This window comes from Cervus canadensis, chromosome 29 (genome assembly GCF_019320065.1).
Source record: "Cervus canadensis isolate Bull #8, Minnesota chromosome 29, ASM1932006v1, whole genome shotgun sequence".
Lineage (NCBI taxonomy): Eukaryota > Metazoa > Chordata > Mammalia > Artiodactyla > Cervidae > Cervus > Cervus canadensis.
Window position 1 is genome coordinate 1,209,848 of NC_057414.1, and position 20,758 is coordinate 1,230,605.

Here is a 20,758-nt window from a genome sequence, read left to right on the forward strand (position 1 = left end):
AATGAAGGAATTTATAGATAAAGGAGAAAATTATAGAGAGGAAAGAATTTGCCAATTGCTGAAATGTATTAAAAAAGCTGGAAAATGAGTGCCGATAGCAGACTGAAGAAGCAGCCATTTGGATGGTGTGGCTGTGATACTGGAAAAACAAGGGGAGGTTCAGGAAGGGCTGCTAGACCGATTACAAACCATCATGTTTCTAAGTCCACAATCTTCTGTGGGTTGTACTTTTAGTACAGATCACAAGTTCATTATCAATGCTATTTGTTAATTCTAATAGTTTGAAACATATACAGCATAATTGTCAGTAGCTGATTATCTGGAAGCAGTAATAACATTCATCTAACATGATAATATGCACCACTAATCTAAAAATTTGCCAATTTTTAGTGTTCAGTAAAATTAAATTCTCTTTCTTCCAATTAAACATTTAACATAGCAAATCAAGCACAAAGACACAGTCTTATGATCAATGAAGAATTAACAGCCACGTTTCAATGTAACACCTACTTGTAGCATTTAATGTTTTTGTTTTTTATGCAAATAGCACATAATTCAACATAGACTGACTTCAGCATTAAAGAGGATTGATTATTTTGTGTAATTAAGAAGTCCAAGGTGGTCAGGACTTTGTATGGTGTGACCAGGACTCTGACTCTCTTTCTTAGGGACCCTTCATAGTTTAGTTCCACTCTCAGGCTTGTTTCTCATGGTGGAAGAATAACATTTAGCAGCTTTACAATCTCATGTGACATTGTCCACATGGACAAAGAGAATGTGTGCATCCCACAATTCCCAGCAAAGGAGAAAAATAAAGTTTAATTATATTAACTGAGGTTACCTCAATCAATAACTGTGACAACAAGGGAAACCAACAGGCACATAACCTTGGAGTTGTGTTTGTTACAGGGGAGGACAGGAGTGATAGTGACAAGAAAACACTGCCCATTATAAGTTAGGGCTTTTGAATAATGCTGCAAACGTACGACTAAAAAGAGAGGACAGTGTGTGTGTGTGTGTGTGTGTGTGTGTGCGCGCGTGTGCACACACACATGCCTCTAGTCACATAAATGCATATAGTAAAATTAACTTTATTGGACATTAGTGTAAATAAAAATGTAACTATGGGTTGTCCACCAAAAAAAAAATTTTAAGTTATTAATTAACTTATATAGCAACTTGTTATCTCAATTATTATAACTGCATTTCCACAGATTTCAAGTATGTGTTAAAGCAATTTGGTAATGAGAAGAGATTATTTTCATTTCTCAAATACATGTTGCTTTTATATAATTTCAGATGAATAACCACTGAGTTCTTTCAACAAAAGTGACCATGTCTTGGTCACCACTTGACCACACACATTAAGTGCTTTGCCTAGCACACAGTAGGTTCTAAAAAAAATAAATTGGTGTTGATTAAATTAATGAATTTCCACTTTAATCACATTTATTATCTAGCAGCTTGATAGTAATGGAGTGTTTTAGTTTAGGATTTCACTGTGTTTCATTCACTTACTCATCTAAAAAATACCAATTAAATTGAAAATCTGCTCTCTGAAATACACTATTCTAGGTAATAAGTAAAAATAAGTAATAAAAAAGTCATTATTCTTATACTTCCTATTGCATCCTGTGCATATATAAATCATAGCATTTATAATGCTTAATTTGTCATCCGTTAATTCAATATATATTTATTGTTTACTATTTGTCAAATACTGGGATATAAGTATAAAAAAGATATAATACCTGTCCCCAAGGAACTTAAGTGTGGGTGGGGTGGGAATGAAGGAGGATAATGAATGTGTTATTTGTCATTGTAATTCAAATGATAGCATAGATATATAGTAAGTGCCTAATAAAGGTTTGTTAAGTTTACATATAATCATTGAAGAATGAATTAATAATGTCCTTTGGAGAATTTTATAGCTCACTCAATTCTTCTGGAGGGGATTAGAGTAGAACTCCAGTCAATCATGGTTATAAAACCAATCAATTAGGGGAATAAAACACTGAATTAGATAGACTGAATTTTATGAGAGTGTTATGATAAAATTCAAGACATTAAATTAAGTTTTATGGAATGCTGGTAAATTCCCTAAAGGATAAAATACTTTGATTTTCCTAATGAGCCCAGTTGCCAAGTTCTTCGTTATAATTAACCTCAGGGCTTTTATCCAAGGGTTCTTGAAAACAGAGCTGCAGTTCCCAGAACCTGATGTTTCTCTGTCCAAACACTGTTTGATTCTCTTGCACGTGAGGATGTCCAGATCCTCAGTTATGACTAGCTATTCCTTCTGCATTTCCAAACTCAATCCATCATCCCTGTGTTTAACCTTCACATGGCCACACTAGACTCCCAATTCTTTTGTTGATTCAACAAGCATTTATAGAATGCCTGTTATGTGCCCAAACCATTACCTGACTTTGTCAGGGATGTGTGAGAATGGGTCCAAGCTCTGAAGTCTGGGTGACTCAAAAGTCGAGACAGAGAAACTGACTAGGAAAGAAAGAAGATGAGTTTCAGTCTAGAGTTTCAGATGAGGATGGGACACACCTAGATAGAACCATCAGGAAAATAGTTATAGTTGTGGGACAGAATCTTTGGAGAGAATCTGGATCCTCATAAATGTAATAGTTAAAATGGAATTCTTAGCACTACTCACACATGCCATAAAAATCTCCTTCCTTGTACCTGATGGCCTCTTTGCCTGAAAAAAATTTTTTTTTCTCATCCTATGCAAAACCTATGGATGTGTCAAGACTCAGTTCAAGTCCTTTCTTTTCTTTAGAGCCTTCCTCACCTATCCTTATTCCTGTAAATATTCCCTATTGCTAAACTTCTCTTTTATTTTTTTTCTTTTATTTATTTATTTATTAGTTGGAGGCTAATCACTTCACAACATTTCAGTGGGTTTTGTCATACATTGATATGAATCAGCCATAGAGTTACACGTATTCCCCATCCCGATCCCCCCTCCCACCTCCCTCTCCACCCGATTCCTCTGGGTCTTCCCAGTGCACCAGGCCCGAGAGCACTTGTCTCATGCATCCCACCTGGGCTGGTGATCTGTTTCACCATAGATAATATACATGTTATTCTTTCGAAACATCCTACCCTCACCTTCTCCCACAGAGTCCAAAAGTCTGTTCTGTACTTCTGTGTCTCTTTTTCTGTTTTGCATATAGGGTTATCGTTACCATCTTTCTAAATTCCATATATATGTGTTAGTATGCTGTAATGTTCTTTATCTTTCTGGCTTACTTCACTCTGTATAATGGGCTCCAGTTTCATCCATCTCATTAGAACTGATTCAAATGAATTCTTTTTAATGGCTGAGTAATATTCCATGGTGTATATGTACCACAGCTTCCTATGACCCACCTCCCAGAATATTGGAAATAAAAGCTAAACTTTTCTTTTAATGTGTATCATAACAGTTGTCATTTGCTTACAGATAGCCTTGTGTGTGTTAATTGCTCAGTCGTGTCCAATTCTTTGCAGTCTCATTGACTGTAGCCCATCAGGTTCCTCTGTCCATGGAATTCTCCTGGCAAGAATACTGGAGTGGTTGCCATTCCCTTCAGGGGATCTTCCTGACCCAGGGATTGAATCCGGGTCTCCTGCACTATGGGCAGATTCTTTACCATCTGAGTCGCCAGGGAAGCACAACAGATAGCCTTAGGTTGTTCTAAATTAGTTTGTGAACCAAAAGTCTATCAACCAAGAAGACTCATTTTCTTGAAGACAGAAAATATGATTTCCTCTCTTAATCCCCCAAAGGCCTTAAACCTCAATCTATTTTCCAAAATCATCATCCATTTAAATTGCTAGCGTATCTCTCTTTTCCGTCTGACAACAATGCCCTTCTTCAACAACTGCCATTCTCCTTCCTGTTACTCACTACTATGGGTCCCTGTTTTAGTGACAAGCAATGGCTTATGTGCTGGACTTATGGAGCTAAAACACCATCTTCAGAATTTCACCATTTCTCGAAGAAAAGCATATAAAAATGCAATGCAATGCAATGCATGTTAAATTGGAATTAGACACTGAGAGTGTAAGGTACAAAATGCATATTTCTTTCAGATTGGATGAGTCACAAAATGCTTAGAAGAGAAGGCTCTGACACGAGGTTAGAAAAACAGGTAGGTAGAAGTTAATAAAATGAAGCAAGAAGAATGTGACTAAGCAACCATGAATGATTATTAAAACTAGCTGTTGGGAGAATTAGCAAGAAACCATGATGTTTTCTGAGACCTTAATCAAGGCATATAAAAAGAACAGGAGAATGATGAGAGACTAAGGAAAGACAATATAATGAAAGATCTTATGTGATTGGTGATTGTCAAGGAGTCTGCACTTCATTTAAAGGCAAAGAGAGCCAAAGAAAATGCTCATATAGAGGTGTAGTATTATTAAGTGTGTGTTTTATCAATCTCGCTGATAACAGCAAAGGAAGACATGCAGCACCTATTCCATGAGAGAGGATGGATTCCTAAATAAACTCATCTCTGGGATGATTATAGGAAAAGGAGTAGATTCTCAAGATAGTGAGGGCATGGAGTCACCATGACTCTGTCTCTGGAAGGAGAAGATCTTTGGTAAGGAACAGTGACACTACCCACACCCTAAGGCTCTGGTTTAAACAACTGAAGGAATAATGGTAGAACCCATCTAGAGACACACAGCAGAAAAGGCAACCACTTTCTGTAGGGGGAAATGATGAGGACTGTAGTTTGGGTCAAGCTGTACTGGGGGAAGCTTGGGTTCACCTATCTCATAGGTGTGAAATCCTCTGATTGAGAGTGGGAAGAATAATAAAGTTGGACTCAGAGATTTAGAAGTAATTAGAAAAAAAAACAGAAGTTGAAGTTACAGCATGAAATGTAAATGAGAGGCTATCTGAAAGTAGAGATAATGCTTCCCCTGATGGGTCAGTGGTAAATAAGCCACCCACCAGTGCAGGAGATACGGGTTCGATCCCTGATCCGGGAAGTTCCCACATGCAGCAGAGCAACTAAGCTCTTGGACCACAACTACTGAGCCGCTGCTCTAAACCCCAGGAGCTGCAACTACTGAGCCCATGTGCTGCAACTACTGAAGCTGGCACAACCCAGAGCCTGTTGCTCTGCAACAGGAGAAGCCACTGCAGTGAGAAGCCCATGCACCGCAACTAGAGACTGGTGCCCACTGGCCACAACTTGAGAAAAGCCCATGCAGCAACGAAGACCCAACAGAACCAAAAATAAATAATTATGAAAATAAAGCACAGGTAAAAAATACCAAAGACAAAAGACATTGTGTCTTTTGTGACATATATATATATATATATATATATATATATGCATATACACACATACATACACACACAATGGAATATTATTAAGCTATAAAAAAGAGTGAGATTTGCTGTTTTCATCAACATGGATGAACCGTGGAGGCATTAGGCTAAGTGAAATAATTCAAACAGAGAAAGACATACACTATATGATCTCACTTAAATGTGGAATCTAAACAGAAAATCATAGATACAAAGAACAGACTGGTGGTCACCAGAGGTGGGGGCGGCTTGGGTGGGTGAAATGGGTGAAGGGAGTCAAATGGTACAAGTTTCCAGTTATAAAGTCAGTCAGTCATGGGGGTATAATGCATAATGTATAGCATTTTGACTACAGTTATAATACTGTTTTGCATATTTGAAAGTTGCTAAGAGAATAGATCTTGAAAGTTTCCATTACACACACTAAACTCTGTAACTATGTGTGGTGATGGACATAACTAGAATTTGTGATCATTTCACAGTGAATACAAGTATTGGATCATTATGTTGTATACCTGAAACTAATATAATGTCAATTATATCTCTATTTAAAAGGATAAAACCCCAATGAGAACTAATATGTAAGGTGGAGGTGTAAGCAGAAAGCCTTGCTCAGAGGATCAAGAAGGCAGGGGGCAGTGAGGAGTGGGTCAGGAAGAGAATGTTAGCACAGGATAAGAGGTGTTCCAGGAGAAAGTGGTCACCTGTCTACAGTGCAGCAGAGGTCAGTGACCCTCAGCACCCCTTCCCCATCCCGATGCGGTGCAGAAGGAGTCTCCATTGCACTCTGATATTTCTTAGATCCACCATATGAATGACAAGCTTCCCCCATACTTCTCTGAGTCCTCTCAGGGCTTCTCTCTCTCTCTCTCTTTCTTTTAACCTTTCAAAGAAGTGCCTTTATTTATCTACAGGGTTTAGGAAAAGAAAAAAAAAAAGCTCTAGAAAAAGGAAATTCCAAAATTCTTGTCTTCGTTAAGTCCAGCGTCGTGACAGGTTCTGACTGGTCCGGGCTGTAAGTCTTGCTCTTGCCGGCGGTCACTTCCAGGTGGTGAGGATGGTCCTCCCGTCATCTCTCAGTCGGCTCCCTCTGGGCCCCAGCGACTGGCTCAGCCGACTTCTCAGCTCTCGGTCAGCCCCGTCGCCCTCGCCAGCTCCTCGTCCTACAGGATTTCATAATCGCCGAGGGCTTCCTTTGGGGGTGACTTGTTCCATTTACAGTCTGGAATTCCACCGTTAGGGCCCGCGATGTTGAGAGTGTCGTTGATCAGGCTGTACTTCAGGATTCGGTCGTTGGCCGTGCTGGAGGTGAGGGACGGGGACGCGTTTACCTCCATCAGCCAGGGCTCCAGCTTGTCGTCGATGATGATGTCGTATCCGTAGCGCTCAAAGCAGTGCTCGTCACTGTTCCTCACGGGCGCCACCGCCTTCGGGGGCTGCACGATGATCCAGCGGAGCTCCTCAAACATCTTGCTGGTCACCTCCTTGCCTCGGGTGCTCTCCAGGTAGAGCCGCGGGTTGTGCACGGTCCACTCACCCCCCGGATGTGGTTGCAGTCCTCCCCGTGTTTCTGAATGGCGACACTGGTGAGGTGGACAAACATGCTGTCCAGCTCACTGGTGCTCGGGGTGCATTTCACTGCGCAGAAGCGGCCAAGTCCAAGCTTACACATGGAGCAGCGCAGGGGGCGGTACGCAGACACCAGACTTACAGGCGCAGGTCGGACTTCCTGCCGCCGATCAGTAACGGGTGGTTAATGCACAGAGATCACGTAGGCTTCCTTGGTGGGCCGAGTCTCGAACGAAGATGTTTTGCTGCCCCGGGACCACTTTTTGATCTGCAAGAGCTTGTTGACCAGGAAGATGCCCTTTCCCTGGGCTTTGCCACAAGGTTTCATAATCCAGGTACTCGAGGGGCTTTTCCGGACTCCTCCAAGAACAGGTTGTAGTCGGCGGGCAGCATGTAGGTGACGGGGACACAGTCCAGGTAGAGGTACGTCCCGCTTTGGTCCTTCTCCGCCAGCGGGCTCCCTTCCTTCTCCAGCTCCTTCCTGTATCTCTTGATGTTCTTCACCATCAGGTCCTCGCGTGTCAGCTCATAGTGGTTCGGGAAATGGTTGACTATTTGATCATCTGAGAGCCAGTGGCCAGTTTCGACACTAAAGACATTGTGGATGGTCTGCACGCTCATCCTTGTACAAGTCTTCCTGAGGCCCAGCGACAGACACCAGTAGAAATTCCAGTCCTTGTTTTCTGTCACGGACCCATCCTCTCTTCTCAGAGTTATTTATCAGCACCGACTCCTCGATGTCAGTGACACACTTCACTTTTCCTGCCATAATCCATAGGTATTTATGGCGCCAACAGGAATGTCTGATTTCTCTGCAGTCTCGCTGACTCTCGCCTCCGGTGGGCAGAGCGCTGTGAAGCCCGGGAGCGTGGAGCACGCGGCCCGGCCCCGCCTCCAGCCCCAGCCCCACTCAGCCATCGCTGGAGGACACAGCCCGCTTACCCGGCGCGGACCGGCCCTCCGCCCGCCGCGCTCCAGTGCTTCTCTCTAGATGATCCTGGCCTCACATCTGCTTATTACAAACGTTGCAACACAGTCCCACATAGATGCTTGACAATTACACTCCTTGTCTTAATAGTGTGGTATTTCTTGGTGTGAAATTACAAATATTAAATTATGAACCATTTGGCCCTGTCCACCTCTTCTCTGTTCTTATTGTCTGATTCGTATTTTCTACTAAACATAAAATAACATTTCCCTGAATGCTTTTTCCCCTCCCTTTCTACCTCTGAAACATGACTTCTGCTCTAACTGGATATTCAGGCATGCACAGCTAGTACATTTAAACCATTTAGGGGCAATAGCAAGCTAGAAAAATGATTTCATTAACCTAATAGACATCTGTAATAAATGAATTTGGTAAGATGAGGAAGAAATGAGTCTAGTTCTCAGAAATAAATTACTTTTAAGTTGCCAGGCTTCTCTAGGGCGACTTTAATAAGAGACACAGGTCCAGCGCAAAATGAGTAAACTGCCTCAATTCACGATGTTGATTACATGGTTGTTGTTGTTGACCCTTCTGTATTGGATTGTGACTAAAATCTTGTACTCCTCATTGCCAGTAATTTCACAACTGCAGATCATCATGTTGTCCCAGCTCTTTGGAACAATGATTTTCTGTTTGCCCATTTAAAAAGTATCCTATGAGGAATAATATCTCAAATGAGGTGAAAATGTCAGGTTTTGTTTCCTTATGAAAGTGTACGTGACATCCATGTATGCATGTGCAAGTATATAACTGTGTTTGCATGTGTTAGTATGTGTATCAATGCGTGTGCTTGTTTGTGCAAAATCCCAAGTGCTCTGCTAAACAGATACCATCAGTGCTTTTTGGTTAGCAGAGAAGACCAGAGGATCATATACCAGGTTAGACAAAAATATTCTGTCCCTCAAATGAGCATCAGATTGGGTTAAAACAACTCAACAAATGAACAAGTAAGAATAATAACAAAATTTTTCCTTGTTATTAAAATCTTGCTTACTTATGCCTGTTCAAGTAAAATTTCTGTTAATCTAACATAATCTATAGGTGCTTAAGAGAATTTGTTGAAGTGAAATTTTATTGAAAAGAATAGTGTTGCATGATGGGTAAGGAAATAAGTGTCCAATCTATGTTGCCCCATGTGGAATGGCACATCTTCAATTCTTGCATCACCTAAAAATCATAATTGCAGTATCCTGCTCTCTGAATAGGGGCTTCCAGGTGACTCCATGATAAAGAATCTGCCTGCCAATGTAGGAGACATCAGTTTGATCCCTGCGTTGGGAAGATCCCCTGGAGAAGGAAATTACTGGAGGAAATTTCACTCTGGTATCCTTGCGTGGAAAATACCATGGACAGAGGAGCCTGGCAGGCTACAATCCATGGGGTCACAAAAAAAGTCAAACACAACTTAGCAACTAGACAACAACTCTCTAAATAAGCACCCTTTTATCAACTCTTGATTTTGCTTTTACCATCTCTTATTTTATTTGCCTTTTTATATGCCCTTGCTCTCAGAGAATGCCCTTGTTTTACAATTTCTCCATTTTCTCCAGTATCTCAGCTCTTCCCAGGCCAGTCAGACTTTAAGGATCCTATGCCACAGTTAATTATTCAAACCACTTTCTCAGCCAGATCATCAAATCTCTCACAAACCTGATCATTTAGCAAAATCTGTTCTGTAATTCACCTCTGCAGCCCTATTTCTAAACTGTGTAGTATTACTAGATAAAAACATACAGCTCTATTCTGTCATGATCCGCATCAGCTCTGTCTTCTTCCTCACTTCTTCCAGTGCCTCCTCCAGTAAAATCTGGCTTCTGTCTTTACCTCTCCACCAAAACTTCCCAATCGTGCTGCCAGATTCTAAAAGCAGTTTTAAACCCTGTGTCCTCTGCTAGATCTGACATCGCCAGCGGTCTTGGCCCTTGTAAAGCTCTTGCCTTTCTTGGCTTTGTGGTAGCACTCGGCTCCCCGTCACTACTCTCCACACGTATTCTCTCCCCTCTACACCTCTCCTTTATCAGGTTCCTAAAACAGTATCTTCTTTCCTACATATTCCTTAAGTATTTGTATTATCTGGACTTCTACACTTATGACTAAACTTGTATCATGCAGAACACTCTCACTGGGTGATCACATTTCTTCTATTAGTTCTACAAAGTATCGATTTGTTAACATTTAAATGAAATATCTCAGGCCAGATTTCTCTTTAAGTTTCAGATTATATGTGTAACTGTATTCTTGACATAATCCACTTGAATGTCTCACAAATTATTCAAAGTCAACATATGTAAAACTGAACTACGCTAGCACACATTTCTCAATAGTAAATGGTACTGATCACTCAAGTAAGAAAATCTGGTCATTCTAGACTCCTTTTCCTGCCTTACACTCCAAAGAATATTAATCAATAACACTGTCTCTTTGAACCTCTAAAATAGTATTTCTTACTTTAGTCCATTACTTTCTTCTTTTAAAAAATATATTTACCTCCATTTATTCCATTGCAACTTTTATTTCTTTGTTTATATGTTATATCTTGCCAAAGTTTTTAAAAATGTATTGAACTTGTTCTGACCTGTTAGCATTTACAACACCAGTTCCTGGCTCTTGCTGGCTCCGTTGTGCACAGGCAGCTAGAAATATGTTTGATTTTTTAAATTATTTTGTTCTTACATAGAGTTTCTGAACCACTGAGCTAAATGTATTCAAAAGTATGTAACCTTCAACATCTGTCAGATTTATTTCAACTGATCTTAAGACTTATGTGAAGTTCTCTTTCTGTGGTTATATATAAACCTACTTGGTCTCTTTCTGTCTCAGTGTCATTCCCTTGTTCTCATGACTGAAGAGGGAGCATTGGGACCTCAATGTCCTGCTTAAAAAAAAAGTTATTGAAGTAGAGTTACTTTACAATGTTGTGTTCATTTCTGCCACACAGCAAAGTGAACCAGCTGTGTGTGCACATATGTCCACTCTTCTTTGGGTTTCCTTCCCACCCAGGTCACACTGTGCACTGAGGAGAGTCCCCGGGGCTGTACTGTATGTTCTTATTCATCATGTATTTTATATACAGCCGTGCACGCATGTCAGTCCTGTTCTTCCATCTCATCCCACCCCTCTCACCCCCTCCGGTATCCGTACATCCGTTCTCTACATCTGTGTTTCTATGCCGGCTTTGCAAATAAGTTCATCTGTGTCATTTTTCTAGATTCCACATATAAGTGATATTATACAATATTTGTTCTTCTCTTTCTGACTCACTTCACTCTGTATGATAGCCTCTAGGTCCATCCACATCGCTGCAAATTGCCATTTCATTCCTTTCTATGGCTGAGTAATATAATTGTATATTATTAATATATACCACATCTTCTTTATCCATTCTTCTGTTGATGGATATTTAGATTGCTCCCACGCCTGGCAATTGTAAATAGTGCTGCAGTGAACTACTGGGGTGAATTGAAATGCTCAAAACAGTAAGAGACTCGCACAAAAATAGAAATACAGATCAATGGAGAAGGATTGAAAGCCCAGAGATAAACCCATGGACCTAAGGTCACCAATCTATGACAAAGGGGGTAAGAATATACAAAGGAGAAAAGATAGTCTCTTCAATAAGTAATGCTGGGAAAACTGGACAGCTACATGTGAAAGAATGAAATTATAACATTCCCTAATATCATGCACAAAAATAAACTTAAAATGAATTAGAGACCTAAATGTAAGGCCAATATTATAAAACTCTTAGAGGAAAACATAGGCAGAACCCTCTTGGACATAAATCACAGCAAGATCCTTTTTGACCTACCTCCTAGAGTAATGGAAAACAAACAAACAAACAAAAAAATGGGACCTAATTTAACTTAAAAGCTTTTGCACAGCAAAGGAATCCACAAACAAGATGAAAAGACAACCCTTAGAATGGGAGAAAATATTTGCAAATGAAGCAACTGACAAGGGGTTAATCTCAAAAATATACAAACAGTTCATGCAGTTTAATAACAAAAAAAGAACCCAATCAAAAAATGGGCAGAAGACCTAAATGGACATTTCTCCAAAGAAGACATACATATGGGCAACAAGAACATGAGAAAATACTCAACATCATTAATTATTAGAGAAATACAAATCAAAACTATAATGAGTATCACCTCACACCAGTCAGCATGGCCATCATCAAAAGAATCTTCAAACAGTAAATGCTCTTTTGTGGAGAAAAGTGAACCCTCTTTCAATGTTGGTGAGAATGTAAATTGATACAACCACTAGGGAGAACAGCATGGGGGTTCATTAATAAACTAAAAATAGAACTACACTATGACCCAGCAATCCCACTCCTGGGCATCTAACTGGAGAAAATCATAGTCCATTACTTTTCACCCTGTGATCACTTCTTTTTTTCAAACCCTCATCAGTCCTCACCTAAGTTATTGCAGAGACTTCCTAGTAAGTTTACCTGCCTTTCTTTACATTAGAGAAGAACCATCTATCAAAACTGTAGATTGAACTGTATCATGTTCATGTAAAATTTCTATAGAAACGAAACTGCTGGCCAGAGTGTCACCTCAGGATGGAGACATAGGCAGTTCTTTATTTCCGTTGTGCTCCAAGAAGCCCAATTAGCAACTATCCATAGGTAAGACAGCAGTGTGAAAATCTTAGAGCCTAGGGATGAGGCTAAAGTCCTCCCCTCTTCCCAGAGCACAGAGACTGTGAAGGACCCCGAGGGAAGGTTAAGAGGAGCAGTTACACTCTGACTTCGTCACCTCTTCCGCAGACAAGCGAGTACTAACCGCAGTGAGAGGGCCTCTCGGAGCCTATAGCTTCTCCAGTGGGAAAGAAGGAGCCCCAGGGAGGGGGGTGTCCTGCTCCCTAAGTGTTGTGGGACACTTCCCAGCAGGGACACTTGGGTCCTGTCCTCATAGCTTACCGGGAAATCTGTGCGACTTGACACCGAGGATCAGACAGAAACTGAGAAGGAAGGACGGTTGGGGAAGCAACTAGTGCTCAGATCTCTGCAGAACACATTGCTCCTTGCACCTGGGCCCCCGTGGAGAGTCCACCCAGACACTCTGTCCATCTGCAGAGCTGAGCCAGGCGCGATGTTTGCTCAGGGAGCCCGGTGGGCAGCTCAGCCTGGCTCAAGTCACAGTGGGTTATGCTGGCCTTGGAGCTTGTTCTAAAGCCCCACTCACGCAGGGAAACAAATATGAAGCCCTGCCTATACAGAGGTCACTCAGTGGTACCGTATGGTTGAGAATCACAGCCTAAGATTCTACATGACCAGGAGAAATTACCGAGTCAAGCCCACAGCCCCGTCCAGTCTAGAAATCCAGCAGTGGCCCTGCCCTGCCAGGGAACGCAGCCAGAGACCTCTAATCAGAGGCGGAAACTGTCCACCCGAAATGAAGAGATAAAGACTTTCCAAAACAGTATCTAAAGTTCATCACCACTAGGTTTGCCTTATAAGAAATGCTAACAGGTGTTCTTTAAGTAGAAAGATGTTAATTAACATTGTAAAAACATATGAATGTGAAAAATTCCCTGGTAATGGTAGGTGCATAGTCAAAGTCAGATTCTCTAATACTGTAATGATGGTGCATAGTTCACTTATAACTCAAGGTTAAAAGTTTTAAAACCAACAGTAAAATAGCCATAACTACAGTGATTTGATATTGGATGCATAATATAAAAATATGGAAATTATAACATTAGTAACCTAAAATGTAAGGGGGGAGAAGTAAAAGTCTAAAATTACTGTATGATGTTGAAAGTAAAGTTGTTATCAGCTTAAAATAAGATTGACAAATGTAACATTTTATGTAAGTCTTAATAGTACTGTGTGTTCATGCTCAGTCATGTCCGACTCTTTGGAACCCCATGGACTGCAGCCCGCCAGGCTCCTCTGTCCCTGGGGTTTTCCAGGCAAGAATACTCGAGTGAGTTGCCATGCCCTTCTCCAGGGGATCTTCCCTCCCCAAGGATCAAACCTGTGTTTTCTGCATTGGCAGACAGATTCCTTACCACTGAGCCACCTAGGAAGCCCTCATGGTAACCACAAAAGAAAAAACAGTACTAGATACACAAGAAAGTCTGGTAAAAGGGTCAAAGAATATGACTAGAAAAGTTGACCAAATCACATCAGAAGATAGCAAGAGAGGAAGCAAGGAACAAAGTCTACAAAACAGGCAGAAAACAACAAAACTACCGTGTTAAATCCTTACGGATCAATTACTATTTAAATAAAAATGGCTTAAATTATCCAATAAAAAGGACTTCCTAGGCGGAGCTAGTCTTAAAGAACCTGCCTACCAGTGCAGGAGACATAAGAGATGGTGGTTTTATCTCTGGGTTGGGAAGATTCCCTGAAGGAGGGCATGGCAACCCACTCCAGTGTTCTTGCCGAGAGAATCCCATGGACACACAGGAGCCTGGCGGGCTACAGCCCATAGGGTCACAAAGAGTCGGATACAACTGAAGAGACCTGTCATCCAATAAAAAGACATAGAATGGTTGAATGAATAGAAAATACAAAATCCAAGGACATATGCTCCTGACAAAGGACTCGGTTTTGCTTTAAAGGCATGTATCAACTGAGGGTGAAGTCATAGAAAAGCTATTTCAAGTAAATGGTAACCAAAAGAAAGCAGGGCTAGCTGTACTTACATCAGACAAAATAGATTCTAGGTTAAAAATGATCAAAAAGGAAAAAGAATTTCCATATAAAATAATTAAAGACTCAATCTCAGAAGAAACAACAATTTTAAATATTTATGATATGCACCTAAATACATAAAGCAAATACTAACAGAAGTCAAGGGAAGAGTAAACATCAAAACATTAGTAGTTGGGGACATTAATACCTGACTCTTAACAATGAATAGATCATCTAGATAGAAAAATCAATAAGGAAACAGAAAATCTGAACAACACTATGGATCAAAGGGTCCTAACAGCCACATACACAACATTCCTTCTAACACTAGCATATTACACATTTTCCTCGTGTACACAGAAATTCTCTAGGATAGGTCATATGTTAGGCCATAAAAAGTCTTAATGAATTCAAGACAATAGAAATGCAGCAATGAAATGAAACAAGAAATCCATAAAAGTGGGAAACCTGGAACATACTCATCAAAAGGAACCAATATTTTTAACTGTTAACAGTGTAACTCACTTGATGAAAATAAGTTATCAACTTATTGTAAATACACCTAACGAGCTTGACTTTATGATTAATCTTTTATGTGATGTGCTAGGGAAACCTTTATTATCAATGTATTTTCCCCCAAATATAAATTTGAAAGTGAAAGTGTTACTCACTCAGTCACGTCCAACTCTTTGTGACCCCATGGACTGTGGCCCGCCAGGCTCCTCTGTCCATGGGATTCTCAAGGCAAGAACACTGGAGTGGGTAACCATTCCCTTCTCCAGGGGATCTTCCCAACCCAGGGGTCAAACCCTGGTCTCCTGCATTGCAGACAGATTTGTCACCTCCTGAGCCATCAGGGAAGCCCAAATATAAATTTACCTGGAATCATTTATTTAATAGAATGTTTTTCCTACTTCTTTGTAGTGTTGCCTTTGTCAAAAATCAATTCTCTAAGTACCTGTGAATTCTGTTCCATGAGTCTATTTATTGCTACAAATTGTGTATCATTGAAAATATACAAATTGTGTATCTTTATAATGTCTTACTACCCAATAGTTAATTTCCCCAACTTTGTTCTTTATCAGTATTATCTTGACTATACTTGGTCCTTTAAAATTCCACAAAAATTTTAGAATTTCTTTATAAATATCCTCCACATGTCTCCACCAATGCTCCCTCCCCTCAAAAAAATCTGCTGGAATTTTGATTAGGATAACATTGAATCTATAGATCAATTTCAGGAAAATGTGCTTTATTGACTCCTCTAATTTATGAATGTAGCATTTCTTTTATTAATTTAAGTCTTCCATAATTGCTCTTACATGCATGGAGAAATGTTATTTATCTTCCTTAGACATGTGGTGGCTTTTAGTAGTATTTTGAAAACAGTTTTCTAATTGTATGTTCCAGATATATAGAAATCAGCTGATTTATGTAGGCTGCAATAATGTTCACCAACTTTCTAATTCATTTACTACTTATTGTAATAACTTATCCATACAATTTCAGATTTTCTATGTAAACAACCGACTTGTCTTGAATAATAACAATTTACTCCTTTTATTTCCTTACTTAATTGCCTAGAAGATTCAATAAAATATTGAAGAAAGGTACGAGAAGATATCCTTCAGTTGTTCTACATATCAGGAAGAAATCTTTAAACAATTTTGTGTATGATGTTTACTGTAAAAACTCATGCACAGATTGAGTTCTTTTTTAGCTAGTTTGCTGAGGACTTTTTATCAGAACGATGTTGAATTTGTCAGATATTTTCCTTCATTATTTTGTTAACATGGTAAGTTAAACTGGTTGATTTTAAACTATTAAACCTCAAATTTCCTTTCTCCATTTTCTTTATTCATTCATCTACTGATAGACATTAATGGATATTTTCATCTTGTGGCTTAAAACACATGGCAGGTGCATATATCTCATTAAGATCCTGTTTTTAATTATTTTGGATAAATACCCACAAAAGGGATTGCTGAATCAGATGTTAATATATTTTAACTGCTTTAGGAAATGCCAAACTCTGTTCAATGATAGTTGCACCTTATTGCCATATGTGACAACATGGATGAACTTTGAAAACATTATCCTAAGTGAAATAAACCAATCACAGAGATAAATGTCCTATGATTTCACTTATGTACGTGCTAAGTTGCTTCAGGCATGTCCAGATCTTTGGGACACTCTGGACTGTAGCCCACCAAGCTCCATCCACTGTCCATGAGATTCTCCAGGCAAGAATACTGGAGTGGGTTGCCATGCCCTCCTCCAGGGGATCTTCCCAACGGAGAGATTGAACCTGCATTTCTAATGTCTCCTGCATTGGCGGGCAGGTTCTTTACCACTAGCGCCACCTGGGAAGCCCAATTTCATTTATATGAAGTACCTTAAACAGTCAAGTTCATAGAAGTAGAAAGTAAGGTGGCACTTGCCAGGTGCGGAGGAAAGGGGAAAATGGGCAGTTACTGCTCCATGGGTACCGAGTTTCAGGTATGAGAGAATAATTTCTTGAGCCTCACCTACTGCTTTTGGTCCAACTTCTTCACCTGCCATCCTTGTCTTTCAGTAAATGTGTCACATACCTCAAGAGAATGTCTTACCTCAGTACATCATTTTTTTTTCCTCCCCAGGATTTTGGTCACTTGAGTTCTGTCTAAATAGCTTTCTGATAGTTTAACTACATTTAAGTTTACCCAGCCTTTGTAGTTGTCTTCAGAGGAAGGTTTGTCTAATCTATCATAGCTAGAACTGGAAGTACTTCAGTTTCTAATATGTGATTTACCGTTTCAGTCTATTTGGATTAATTATTGGGCGTGTGACATCTACATTTTCCAGGCTTTCAGGCTGTGACTTTTACCTGGATTCTTACATAATGACTACTTCTAAACCCTAATGTCACACCCTGAACAATCTTTGATTCTTTACTGGTCTTCTACAGCTCGTGTTCATTTGTAAACCAGATCTGATAGGTGTGAGAAGTTAACAGTGGACTTGGTTTCGGTGCTTGTCATGGGGATAATTGGTCAGTGAAGAACATATTGCCTCCAAGTAAAATGGGAACCGAAGAGAGTTCATTCTGTTTATGTACAGATATCAGTCTCCCGAGCATCTGCTAATAGCCCTTTACCTTGTCAGTAGAGAGATTCTTAATACCTCTGCCAGTGTATGTTAACACTACAAAGATGGGCATTTTATCAGAAGATGAATGCAGTGATTTAGGTAATTCTTTATTTATAGTCTCAGAAATGAAAAAAAGAAGTGAATTCCAAGGTGCATGTGTGTGTGTGTAACAAATTAAAATATGTCCCCGTCTACATTTTCATGGACAAAATCAGAAAAGTTTGGATACTGGTTTGGATCAAAGAACACAATGATATGTTGTACAGGTTCAGTTTTGTTTTCTAGATTTAGGTAGGCTGAATTTACTGAATCCTCTTTAACTCAGGGTTACCACCTACTTCTCAAGCTGAAGTTGCCTCAAGTGAAATGTGAAGATGTAAAAATATTTACCTCACAAGGCCACACTAGTTATCACTCTGTAAATATTTGTTTGCCTGAATCTAATGTTCGAGAGTGGGTAGGGAATGCCAGTTTTTCTTTTCTTTATCCCTCCTATGCAGTACTCTGCAGGAAAATTGGCATGTACGGTGTTGGTCACAAGATTCAGCTAAATGGAAAAACAGTATCCAATACTGGGGGAAGTTGAAGAAAGTAAGAAAAAAACATCTTAGATCTGAAATTATGAACTCCTTTGTGACCTGTTATAGGGAGTAAGCAGAAGAAAACAAATTGGACGCTGGGAATTATAATCACCAACATAAAGTCTGCCTTACTGCTTGGAATTGAATAGATGTCCAATAATTGACTACCCAGCTGGACATTGTGCTCAGTTAACAGAAGAAATTAGCTCAATTCAGTGGGAAGGGGTTTGAAGACTGAAAACTGGAAGGTTACCCTAAATAAGGAAGCTTTCAGGAAAAGAGAAGGTTATGTAAAGTGAGGGATACAATAGCTTATTCACAACATGCTTTCTCTATGTAACTGAATCATTTCACTCACTATATTGCACATTTTACACAATTGCTGCAATTTCTGCAATTCTCCAAATGGCTCTAATATGACAAGAGAAACAATAGATTGTGTAATTCTCAATCTATTTACAATCATTTTTCTCAACTTCTTTGTGAAGGATGTGTATGGTAAGGAAGCATCCATGGAGGGATACAATTTTTAACCAGAGAGGGAAATGCCTACCTCAATTTAAATCCTAAATGGAGGCAGGATGGATGTTCCAAGGACTCTGTATGTAATACGTTCCATCATTTTCTGTGATCCCTAAGTCTCCGGAAGTTGGTCTGCTCTAATCAAACCCAGAATTAGGTCGGATTATAGCACTTCTGATATTAACATGCTTTAGCCTTCCAAGGAGATCAACCCGGTCAATCCTAAAGGAAATTAACCCTGAATGTTCTTTGGAAGGACTCAACTGAAGCTCCAATACTTTGGCCAAAGAGCCAACTCATTGGAAAAGACCCTGATGCTGGGAAAGACTGAAGGCAGGAGGAGAAGGGCGGCAGAGGATGAGATGGTTGGATGGCATCACCGACTCAATAGACATGAATTTGAGAAAGCTCTGGGAGATGATGAAGGACAGAGGAGCCTGGCGTGCTGCAGCCCATGGGGTCATAAAGAGTTGGGCAGGACTTAGCGACTGAACAACAACAACAAACCCTTCCAAGTGAGGAAACATAGACAAGAGGCGGAGAGTGAGTAATAACTCTCTATTGCTGTGTGACAAATTACCACATATTCAGCTACTTAGAACAATTTTTCAATATTCTATTGAACGTTCTGGAGATCAGGAGTCTATGTAGAGCATATTTGGGTTCTCCAATCAGGGGAAAACAGGCTGAAACCAAGGTGCATTCCTTTCTGGAGGCTTTGTGGAAGAATCTGCTACCAAGCTCATTCAAATTTGGTGGAATTCAGCTCCTTTGAGATGCAGCTTGCGTCTCCATTTCTTTGCTGGCATGACCCAGGGGCACGCGGAGCTCCTCGCGGCCACCTGCACTCCTTCCTGGGCAGCTCCCTCCCTCTTCAGAGCCAGTACTGGGGTGTCTCCTGCAGCTAGGTGCTGTGCTTAGTCGCTCAGTCCCATTCCACTCTTTGCAACCCCATAGACTGTAGCCCATCAATCTCTTCTGTCCGAGAGAATTCTCCAAGCAAGAATACAGGAGTGAGTAGCCTATTCCTTCTCTAGGACATCTCCCCAACCCAGGAATCCAACTGGGGTCTCCTGCATTACAGGTAGATTCTTTACCAGCTGAACTACCAGGGAAGTCCTTCTCCAACTCCTTCTCCTGCCAGATCCTACTCATGTTTCAATCTCTTTTGTGAGGAAAAGCCATTCACTTTTCAGGGGCTTTCCTGATTATGTGAGACCTAAGACTTACCTCCCTATTTCAAGGCTACTTTTCTTGGGATCTTGTCTGCATGCTAAGTCACTTTAGTCATGTCTGACTCTCTGTGACCCCATGGACTGTAGTTCACCAGGCTCCTCTGTCCATGGGATTCTCCAGGCAAGAATACTGGAGTGGGTTGCCATTTCCTACTCCAGGGGATCTTCCTGACCCAGGGATTGAACCCATGTCTTTTATGTCTCCTGCATTGGCAAGTGGGTTCTTTACCAGGAGCACCGCCTGGGAAGCCCCCTTGGGATCTTAATTATATTTTAAGGATCTCTTCCCAGCAGCACCAATCTAGATTAGTCTTTGACTGAAGCAGTAGAAGGTGTGACTGCACCAGCGTGAGAATCTTACTCATGTATCCCTGGCTCTGCCCTCTGCTTGCTGTCCTCTGCCATGTCTCTTAAATATGATCCCCTTAACAAACATTTCTCAGAGCTACTGTCACTGTTTGTCATCACTTTGGAGGCTCTAGGCAGTATGGAAAATGCTACAGTGTTGGAGTAAGAAAGATTTGTAGGATTTTGAGTTGGTTATTTAATTCCTCGGAGCCTCAATATGGCTCAGAGGGTAAAGCACCTGTCTGCAATGCAGGAGAGCCGGGTGTGATCCGTGGGTCGGGAAGATCCCCTGGCTACCCACTCCAGTACTCTTGCCTGGAAAATCCCATTGACAGAGGAGCCTGGTGGGCTACAGTCCATGGGGTCGCAAAGAGTCAGACACAACTGAGTGACTTCACTTTCACT

General features: G+C 40.5%; 1 protein-coding gene, 1 long non-coding RNA gene and 1 pseudogene across 4 annotated transcripts in view; 1 reads left to right on the plus strand and 2 right to left on the minus strand.

Annotated features, from left to right (window-relative positions):
* Nucleotides 1–20,758, plus strand: part of GRM5 (glutamate metabotropic receptor 5) — a 598,074-nt gene that overhangs the window by 388,580 nt on the left and 188,736 nt on the right. The window lies entirely within an intron of this gene.
* LOC122430928 overlaps nucleotides 1–20,758 on the minus strand; it is a 262,437-nt gene that overhangs the window by 57,581 nt on the left and 184,098 nt on the right. The gene's annotated exons all lie outside the window — the stretch shown is intronic.
* LOC122430927 lies at nucleotides 6,160–8,431 on the minus strand (annotated as a pseudogene).